This window comes from Ovis aries, chromosome 14, assembly GCF_016772045.2.
Source record: "Ovis aries strain OAR_USU_Benz2616 breed Rambouillet chromosome 14, ARS-UI_Ramb_v3.0, whole genome shotgun sequence".
Taxonomy (NCBI): domain Eukaryota; kingdom Metazoa; phylum Chordata; class Mammalia; order Artiodactyla; family Bovidae; genus Ovis; species Ovis aries.
The window spans coordinates 62,635,199-62,645,474 of record NC_056067.1 but is presented as its reverse complement, the minus strand read 5'-3'; the positions used below and the strand labels follow the sequence as shown (position 1 = coordinate 62,645,474).

Sequence of the window (10,276 nt, the reverse complement as noted above, 5' to 3'; positions counted from 1 at the left end):
GATGGTACAGAAACTGACATATACATTTAATCTTCGACAGCAAGGGGATCAAACCAGTCAGTCCTAAAGGAGATCAGTCCTGAATATTCACTGAAAGGACTGATGCTGAAGCTCTAATATTTTGGCCATGTGATGTGAAGACCTGACTCATTAGAAAAGACCCTGATGCTGGGAAAGAACGAGGGCAGGAGGAGAAGGGGACGACAGGATGAGGTGGTTGGATGGCGTCACCGACTCAATGGACATCAGTTTGAGCAAACTCCGGGAGGTAGTGAAGGACAAGGGAAGCTGGCATGCTGCAGCCCATGGGGTCTTAAAGAGCCAGTCACCACTTAGCGACTGAACAACAGCAACAAACCTTTCAACAGTGATTTCAGCAACTCACGAGCAGAAGTGAGGAGATTAAGAGTCCCTAAGCATCAAGAGGAAGGCGCCGAAAGTGGGGAAACAGCCAGAATAAGAGCGGCCTGCATCAATCACAGACAAGACTCCAGAAGGATAGTGGTGTAAAAATTGAACATGGAATTCAGTATGTAAAAGTCGACGAAGGTGACCACTAGCATCAGGGTGGTGTGGGCGGCTCTGGTCTCCGGGGGGCATCTGTGGTGCCCAGCGGTGGTGTGGATACACTGCACCCTCTGGCGGTGTCTGAGCAGAAGCACCATGGAGCCACTGGACCAGACCATGAGGGTAAGAAACGGCATCAGAGACGGACCACAGGAGGACAATGGCTGCACTGGGTCTTGATGAACAGAACCACTTCCTTTGACTGTGGGTATCACTTCCTGTGTCCTGTGGACCAGCGACTGTCACAGGAACAGAGATACTCATTAAGAGACTGAGCATCCAGCAGACCCACCAGGAAGGGCCAGTGACTTTGGGGGCCCTTCCCCTGAGCATCACCCCCTCCGCTCTCCTGGGGGAGAGAGTGAAGGGCCGATAGGTGCTCAGGACGCAGGTGGAGCACAGGGCGGTGCTGCGAGCTGCCCTCTGTATGTAATACGCAAACTCACACCCGAGACCCGACGGGCTTCCATGACACAAGAGCTGCAATGGCAGTGTGAGGAATGCCAGGGGAGACAACCGGGAGGTTGGCCAGGGCCAAGTGTGTGAGAATCGCATCTATGCCTCCTTTTCCGGTCAAGCAAGACTAGAGGGATGCTGTGGGAGAAGAGGAAGACATTACCCAGAGCCCCAACCACCACCTGGAACAGAAAGATGGTTTTCACAGCCGCCTCCCCTAGTGTTCTCAGGGCATCTCTGTGAAAACATGGAGGGGACGTCAGAGTGGAGTGGCCTGGAGCGGAAAGGGGCTGAGCTGGTGCTGACGTCAGCAGTCTTCACGTAGAACCAACACTGGACAGGAATTCTTGACCTTTTCCTCTCCTGAGAAGGGAGACACTGTCATACTCCACAGGAGGAGCTCAACCTGGAGAATATATACATGGCGCCACTTACACTTTTCACTGTTTTGTATTTATTTCTATTTACCTGTATATCCTGATCCTTCACCTTCAGGTAAGGCCCATGCACTTAGGAACCAGGTCTATCCTGTTCAGTAACACGGCTGACCAATAATAGGTGTTAAATAACATGTACTGAGTATATGAATGTGTTACAGGACCCAGATGCAAGGATGTACTCCACACCCCTTAGAGTTCATGGTCTTCCTACCCGTGATAAGGACTTACTAACTTAAGGCAATGAAAGAGAAAACGGAAAAATATTGTTGAACTAATAAGACGGTCTAATTTTAACAGTGTGCAAGTGAGTTATAGCAAGCTCCTATTTCACCAGACTTACTGGACACTAAATAACTTTTAAAAATGAGTCTTCAGGACTTCAAGGACTTCAGCTTTCTAGGTCCTCACTCAAGGAGCTCATTCAAGTCATCGCTCCCTCCTAACAAGACTGAACAGGAAGAAAATTCTTGCATCATGAAGAGAGGAGAGAAAACGGGCACCACTGCCTCCATGACCGGAGAGACAGTGACTAGCGGGGCTCAAGGTTCTGGAGCAGAGACTCGTGATGGAGACACCTTGCGAACAAGGCCTGCCAGGAGGAGAAATGCCACAACATAACCGACGGGGAAGCAGCTCCCTTTGTGCTTTCAGTGGGGAATGGAGGAGGAAACCATTTTCAAACACACCAGAGTGTGGGGTTCTTATAGGGTCTGCCTTCAGGGGAGACTTAACTGGAGCCTAAGCAGCTGGGGTCTTCTCAGAGCCTGACTGAACTGGGAACAGAAATCCCGAGCATCCAGCCACTCTAGCCATGCTGTCCCATCCAAGGGGGAGAAAAACATGGAGAAACAGGTTCACAGTGTCCTGTAACACATTCAGGCTCACGGACTGACTGAGACCTCACCGTAGGAGGTGGACGGTACCCTCTCCCCACACCTCACCATCACATCGCTAAAGGTTTAACAGTTCCTTTAACCCAGTACACTATGTCCAGATATCAAGAAAACATTCCTAGGCATACTACAAGGCAAAGAACAGTTTGAAGACACAGAGCAAGCATCAGACGCAGACACGGCAGGAAGGTTGGGGTGGTCAGACCTGGAAGATGAATCTACTATGATCACTGTGCAGAGGGCTCTAGTGGATAAAGCAGACGTGCGGGAACAGCTGGGCAATGAGAGCAGGAGGTGAATTCTAAGGAAGAACTAGGAAGAAATGCCGGAGACCAAAGCACTGTCTCAGAAATGAAGGATGCCTTTGATGGGCTTGTTAGTACGTTGGAGGAAATGTTAGTAGATGTGGAAAGAGTGTCTGGGCTTGAGGATCTGTCAATATAAATCTGGAAACTGCAAGGCCAGGACAGAGACTTAACACAAAATGGAGTGTCCAAGGGCTGTGGGAGAAGTGCCAAGAGTGGAACACATGCACCATGGGACTATCAGGAGGCAAGAGAGAGAGAGAAAAGAAATATTCGAAGCAATGATGACTGAGAATTTCCCCCCAAAACAATGCCAACACCAAACCACCGATCCAGGAAGCCCAGAGCACCCCAAAGAGGATAAATGCCTTCTCCCCAAACCATATATGCAGGCATGTCATATTCAAAATAATACATGTTCAAATACCCAGTATTCTTGCCTGGAGAATCCCATGGACAGAGGAGCTGGTGGGCTCACAAAGAGTGGGTCACAGAGTCAGACACGACTGAGAGACTGAGCAGCAACGCTGCCGGTCGAGCTCTGGTGACTGAAGCAAGTGGGGATGCCGCTGTGCTGCCTGCGTAGAGGCTCAAACTCATCCCTCTGCTCTGGGGCACGTGTGCCCCTAAGTGCACACGTACTGCCGGGCGCCAGGCTGCCCTCACGCGACACTTCTGAATTCACAAATGCCTCCATGCTGTGGACCCTGCTCCTTCAAATCTGCCTTCTGGAGAAATTTGAGATGTGAAGACGACATTCCATAAACTGGACCCACCTCCAGGCCACTAGGTTCTCCTGTGGCCTCCACTGACTGCTCAGCTGTGGAGTGAGACCCCTGTGGGGGCTTTTATGGGAGATGGTCCCTCCTCCCTCCTTACATCCCACCTCTCCTCCTGAATCCCATCAGAATTTTTTTCTGGAATAAGTGAGATTTTAGTGAGGACATAGGGCGTTTACCACAAGGAAAGGTGAACAATTTATCCTGGCAGCAGTTTTATTTTTGTTAATGTTGAAATAATTGTCCAGGTCTATGATGGCCCTTCTCCTACCCAGGGTGACATGTCAGCAAAGCAAAACTTAGATAAATCTCATCCTTGTGTTTCCCTGGACCGGAAATGCAGTGTATCCAGTCAGCCAACCCCTGAGCACTGTACGCATTTCCTGGTTTCTCCTCACACCAAACAAGTTCCACCATGTGGTCCCAGACCATCAAATGTTTTTCATCCTACAGGCTGGTTCTTTATCCTATAAAAGTCTCCTTTTCCTTCAGCTGTATTTTGTAGTGTTTTGAATGGGGGGTGGGTGGCGCTATTTCATGACATGTTAAAGTTTATCACCTAAAATGCCTCCTTTCATCACTTTAAACAACATAAAGTATTATTTTAATACATGTACCCCAGTGTTCCTAGCAGCACCATTTGTAATAACAGAGCAACCTAAATGTCAATCGACAGATGAGTGGATGAAAGCGAGGTGGTGCACATATAATGGAATATTAGTTCAGTTCAGTCGCTCAGTCGCGTCCTACTCTGCGACCCCATGAATCGCAGCATGCCAGGCCTCCCTGTCCATCACCAACTCCCGGAGTTCACTCAGACTCATGTCCATCGAGTCAGTGATGCCATCCAGCCATCTCATCCTCTGTCGTCCCCTTCTCCTCCTGCCCCCAATCCCTCCCAGCATCAGAGTCTTTTCCAATGACTTAACTCTTCGCATGAGGTGGCCAAAATACTGGAGCATCAGCTTTAGCATCATTCCTTCCAAAGAAATCCCAGGGCTGATCTCCTTCAGAATGGACTGGTTGGATCTCCTTGCAGTCCAAGGGACTCTCAAGAGTCTTCTCCAACACCACAGTTCAAATGCATCAATTCTTCGGCACTCAGCCTTCTTCACAGTCCAACTCTCACATCCACAGATGACCACAGGAGAAACCATAGCCTTGACTAGACAGACCTTAGTTGGCAAAGTAATGTCTCTGCTTTTGAATATACTATCTCGGTTGGTCATAACTTTTCTTCCAAGGCGTAAGCGTCTTTAAAATTTCATGGCTGCAATCACCATCTGCAGTGATTTTGGAGCCCCCAAAATAAAGTCGGACACTGTTTCCACTGTTTCCCATCTATTTTCCATGAAGTGATGGGACCAGATGCCATGATCTTCGTTTTCTGAATGTTGAGCTTTAGGCCAACTTTTTTCACTCTCCACTTTCACTTTCATCAAGAGGCTTTTAGCTCCTCTTCACTTTCTGCCATAAGGGTGGTGTCCTCTGCATATCTAAGGTTATTGATATTTCTCCTGGCAATCTTGATTCCAGCTTGTGTTTCTTCCAGTCCAGCGTTTCTCTTGATGTACTCTGCATTTAAGTTAAATAGGCAGGGTGGCAATATACAGCCTTGACATACTCCTTTTCCCATTTGGAACCACTCTGTTCCATGTCCAGTTCTAACTGCTGCTTCCTCACCTGCATACAGATTTCTCAAGAGGCAGGTTAGGTGGTCTGGTAGTCCCATCTCTTTCAGAATTTTCCACAGTTTATTGTGATCCACACAGTCAAAGGCTTTGGCATAGTCAATAAAGCAGAAATAGATGTTTTTCTGGAACTCTCTTGCTTTTTCCATGATCCAGTGGATGTTGGCCATTTGATCTCTGGTTCCTCTGCCTTTTCTAAAACCCGCTTGAACATCAGGAAGTTCACGGTTCATGTATTGCTGAAGCCTGGCTTGGAGAATTTTGAGCATGACTTTACTAGCATGTGAGATGAGTGCAACTGTGTGGTAGTTTGAGCATTCTTTGGCATTGCCTTTCTTTGGAATTGGAATAAAAACTGACCTTTTCCAGTCCTGTGGCCACTGCTGAGTTTTCCAAACTTGCTGGCATATTGAGTGTAGCACTTTCACAGCATCATCTTTCAGGATTTGAAACAGCTCAACTGGAATTCCATCACCACCACTACCTATGTTGGTAGCGATGCTTTCCAAGGCCCACTTGACTTCACATTCCAGGATGTCTGGCTCTAGATGAGTGATCACACCATCATGATTATCTGGGTCATGAAGATCTTTTTTGTACAGTTCTTCTGTGTATTCTTGCCACCTCTTCTTAATATCTTCTGCTTGTGTTAGGTCCAGACCATTTCTGTCCTTTATCGAGCCCATCTTTGCATGAAATGTTCCCTTGGTATCTCTAATTTTCTTGAAGAGATCTCTAGTCTTTCCCATTCTGTTCTTTTCCTCTATTTCTTTGCATTGATCGCTGAGGAAGGCTTATCTCTTCTTGCTGTTCTTTGGAACTCTGCATTCAGATGCTTATATCTTTCCTTTTCTCCTTTGCTTTTCGCTTCTCTTCTTTTCACAGCTATTTGTAAGGCCTCCCCAGACAGCCATTTTGCTTTTTTGCATTTCTTTTCCATGGGGATGGTCTTGATCCCTGTCTCCTGTACAATGTCATGAACCTCATTCCATAGTTCATCAGGCACTCTATCTATCAGATCTAGGCCCTTAAATCTGTTTCTCACTTCCACTGTATAATCATAAGGGATTGATTTAGGTCATACCTGAATGGTCTAGCAGTTTTCCTTACTTTCAATTCGAGTCTGAATTTGGTAATAAGGAGTTCATGATCTGAGCCACAGTCAGCTCCTGGTCTTGTTTTTGTTGACTGTATAGAGCTTCTCCATCGTTGGCTGGAAAGAATATAATCAATCTGATTTCGGTGTTGACCATCTGGTGATGTCCATGTGTAGAGTCTTCTCTTGTGTTGTTGGAAGAGGGTGTTTGCTATGACCAGTGCATTTTCTTGGCAAAACTATTAGTCTTTTCCCTGCTTCATTCCGCATTTCAAGGCCAAATTTGCCTGTTATTCCAGGTGTTTCTTGACTTCCTACTTTTGCATTCCAGCCCCTATAATGAAAAGGACATCTTTTATGGGCATTAGTTCTAAAAGGTCTTGTAGGTCTTCATAAAACCATTCAACTTCAGCTTCTTCAGCGTTACTGGTTGGGGCATAGACTTGGATAACTGTGATATTGAATGGTTTGCCTTGGAGACAAACAGAGATCATTCTGTCGTTTTTGAGATTGCATCCAAGTATTACATTTCGGAATCTTTTGTTGACCATGGTGGCTACTCCATTTCTTCTGAGGGATTCCTGCCCGCAGTAGTAGATATAATGGTCATCTGAGTTAAATTCACCCATTCCAGTCCATTTTAGTTAGCTGATTCCTAGAATGTCGACGTTCAACCTTGCCATCTCGTGTTTGACCACTTCCAATTTGCCTTGATTCATGGACCTGACATTCCAGGTTCCTATGCAATATTGCTCTTTACCGCATCGGATCTTGCTTCTATCACCAGTCACATCCACAACTGGGTATTGTTTTTGCTTTGGCTTCATCCCTTCATTCTTTCTGGAGTTATTCCTCCACTGATCTCCAGTAGTATATTGGGCACCTACTGACCTGGGGAGTTCTTCTTTCAGTATCCTATCATTTTGCCTTTTCCTACTGTTCATTGGGTTCTCAAGGCAAGAATACTGAAGTGGTTAGCCATTCCCTTCTCCAGTGGACCACATTCTGTCAGACCTCTTTACCATGACCTGTCCATCTTGGGTTGCCCCACGGGCATGGCTTGGTTTCATTGAGTTAGACAAGGCTGTGGTCCTAGTGTGATTAGATTGACTAGTTTTCTGTGAGTATGGTTTCAGTGTGTCTGCCCTCTGATGCCCTCTTGCAACACCTACCATCTTACTTGGGTTTCTCTTACCTTGGGCGTGGGATATCTCTTCACGGCTGCTCCAGCAAAGCAAAGCCGCTACACCTTACCTTGGACGAGGGGTATCTCCTTACCACTGCCCTTCCTGACCTTCAACGTGGGATAGCTCCTCTATGTCCTCTGGCGCCTGAGCAGCCACCGCTCCTTGGGTTGCTCCACCCAGCCGCTGGCCCTGGCCTGGGGCGCCGCCCCTGGCCTCCAGCATGGGGTGGCTCCTCCTGGACGCCGCCCCTGGCCTCGGACGTGGGGTAACTCCTCTCGGCCGTGCTTAGTGCGCCGTGTCGCAGCCACCCACGCTTAGTGCTGCTGATACTCAGCCATAAAAAAGGAAAACATTGGGTCATTTGTAGAGACCTGGACAGACCTAGGGTCTGTCATACAGAGTGAAGTGAGTCAGAAAGAGAAAAACAAACACTGTACATGAATGCTGGTTGATTATTAAAGAAGTTACTGGAATTCAGGGACGCCTTACAATGATCCCGCACTACAATGACAACAGAAAGTATGTGTGATAGAGAACGTGGGACTCAACAGCCCGAAATAGTTACATTCTGACTCGGTGAAGGTGGTGGGGCTTCCAGCTCCACCTCCTACTCTGCCTCAAAGCCCCTTGTGCAGCCGGCCCTGGGACAGCCACACACTGCCCACTGGATCCCAAACGCTCCTGCTGTCTTTGGTTTCTGCTGAGTAGGTGTCAGGATTTAAAATCTAATCTTAGGGATAATTCTTTCACACTGTGCTTCACCAGATAACTTGTTTTATTTTATTCTGGATATGTAGATTTCAAAGAAACTACTTGATCCCTAAAAATACAATTGGAACCCACGTTTTCGAGCACACAAAACTACAGCCAATAGTAACAAAACCCCACTCACATACACCTCGGGAACACCTTGTCTGATTTCGACTGTCATTTACACTGAGATGGATCTAGTTTTGTTGATATACGCCTCACATGTCCTTTCTCTGAAGAATTTAAAATGATAATTGTCCTCTAAGCTGGAACTTTGATGCTGCTGTTGAGAAATACACTGTGACATATTCAGGGGGAAACTGCTGCATGCAGTCAATATGTTCAGAGGGGAATGAACTTAGCGGGAGACTCATGACACAATGGGTTTCCCTGGTGGCTCAGCGGTAAAGAACTCGCCTGCCGATGTAGGAGACGTGGATCTGATCTCTGGGTTAGGAGCATCTCCTGGAGGAGGAAATGGCAACCCACTCCATTATTCTTGCCTGCGGAATCCCATGGACAGGGGAGCCTGGCAGGCTACAGCCATGGGGTGGCAAGAGTAAGACAGGACTGAGCAACTGATGACAACACGATACGAGCGTGGCAGGACCTCCTCTGTGCTGTCTTGAGAAACGGTCCAGTTGACCGCCTCACAGCTCCTTGCCCCAGTGCACACCTAAACCTGGCTAGGCGTCACTGACTCTGAGCATATCAAAGAAAACAATGAGGAACCAACCACAACTGTTCAAACTGTGCCCTGGTTGGGCCTACACGTGGACTCCCTCTCCCTGGATGGCACACGGGGCCCCACCTGCAGGGACAGGCTCAGGAGATGGGAGACCTGCCCAGGCGGACCACAGCTCTCCCACGTGGACACGCTGGGTGAGCCCTCCGACCCACCCCAAGGCCCCAGCCAATGTCCCGCTGAAAAACAGTCCACACACCCTTGCTTTTAGCTATGTTTCCATCCACACTTCACAGCCCCTGTGGGATCAGGCTTCAGCTGAAACCACCTCCTTGCTTGAAAAAAAATACTTAGGGATACACTGAACTAAGGAGTGAAGGCTCTCTACAAATGAAAACTATGAGACTTGATAAAGTCTTGATGAAAACTAAACTTCCTTGATGAAGGAAATTGAAGAAGACATAGCATCTTAGGATCCATAGCATGGATTGGAAAACTGACATTATTAAAGTGTCCATACTACACAAGTCAGCTATTGATTCAATGCAATCCTTAACAAAATTTCAATGGCATCTTTCACAGAAATAGAAAAAAAAATTCCCCCAATTTTGTATAGAACCACAAGATACCTCAAATGGCCCAAGCAATCATGAGAAAGACACACAGCTGGAGGCCCCACACTTACTGTGTTAATTACTACAAAAGCTAAGTTATTAACTGAGTGTGGTGCGGTGCTGACACAAAAACGGACACGGACCAAAGCAAAACCAGAGCCCCCAGAGGCAAATCCACACGCCTCCCGCCAAGTAACGTTTGACAAGGGAGGGACAGATGCTTGTTGAGGAAAGGCCAATCGCTTCCACATACTGGTATTGGAAAACTAAATAAAGAAATGGAGAAAAATGAAATTGTAACCCTGTTGTACACAACTCACAAAAACTAACTCAAAATGAATTAAAGATGTAAGTGTACGACCCGATGCTATAAAATCCTGAGAAAGCATAGGGAAGAAGGTCCCTTTGACATCAGTCATGACAATGATTTTTTAGGTATTACACCAAAAACAAAAGCACCAGAAGCAGAAAGAAAAAAAAAAAATCAAGTGGGACTACATCAGTGTTAAAAACTTCTGCACATCAAGGGAAACAGCAAAATGAAAAGAATCTATGAAGTGGGAGAATATAACCTAATAAAAGAAATGGGCAAAGGAAATAGATAAAACACTATTCCAAAGATGTATCTACATGGCCAACAGGCGCATGAAAAGATGCTCAGCATCACTGATCAGGAAAAAATACAAAATCACAGTGAGATATTACTTCACACCTGTTAGAACAGTTCTCATAAAGAACACAAATGTTGGTGACGATGTGAAAAAATGAAACCCTTGTACATTACTGGTATAAACCAATGTATATTATGAGTTT

The 10,276-nt window shown here is 46.6% G+C and overlaps 1 pseudogene; it reads right to left on the bottom strand.

The window, feature by feature from the left end:
• Window positions 1-3,358, bottom strand: LOC132657660 (vomeronasal type-1 receptor 4-like; annotated as a pseudogene).
• Window positions 3,359-10,276: the final 6,918 nt, after the last annotated feature.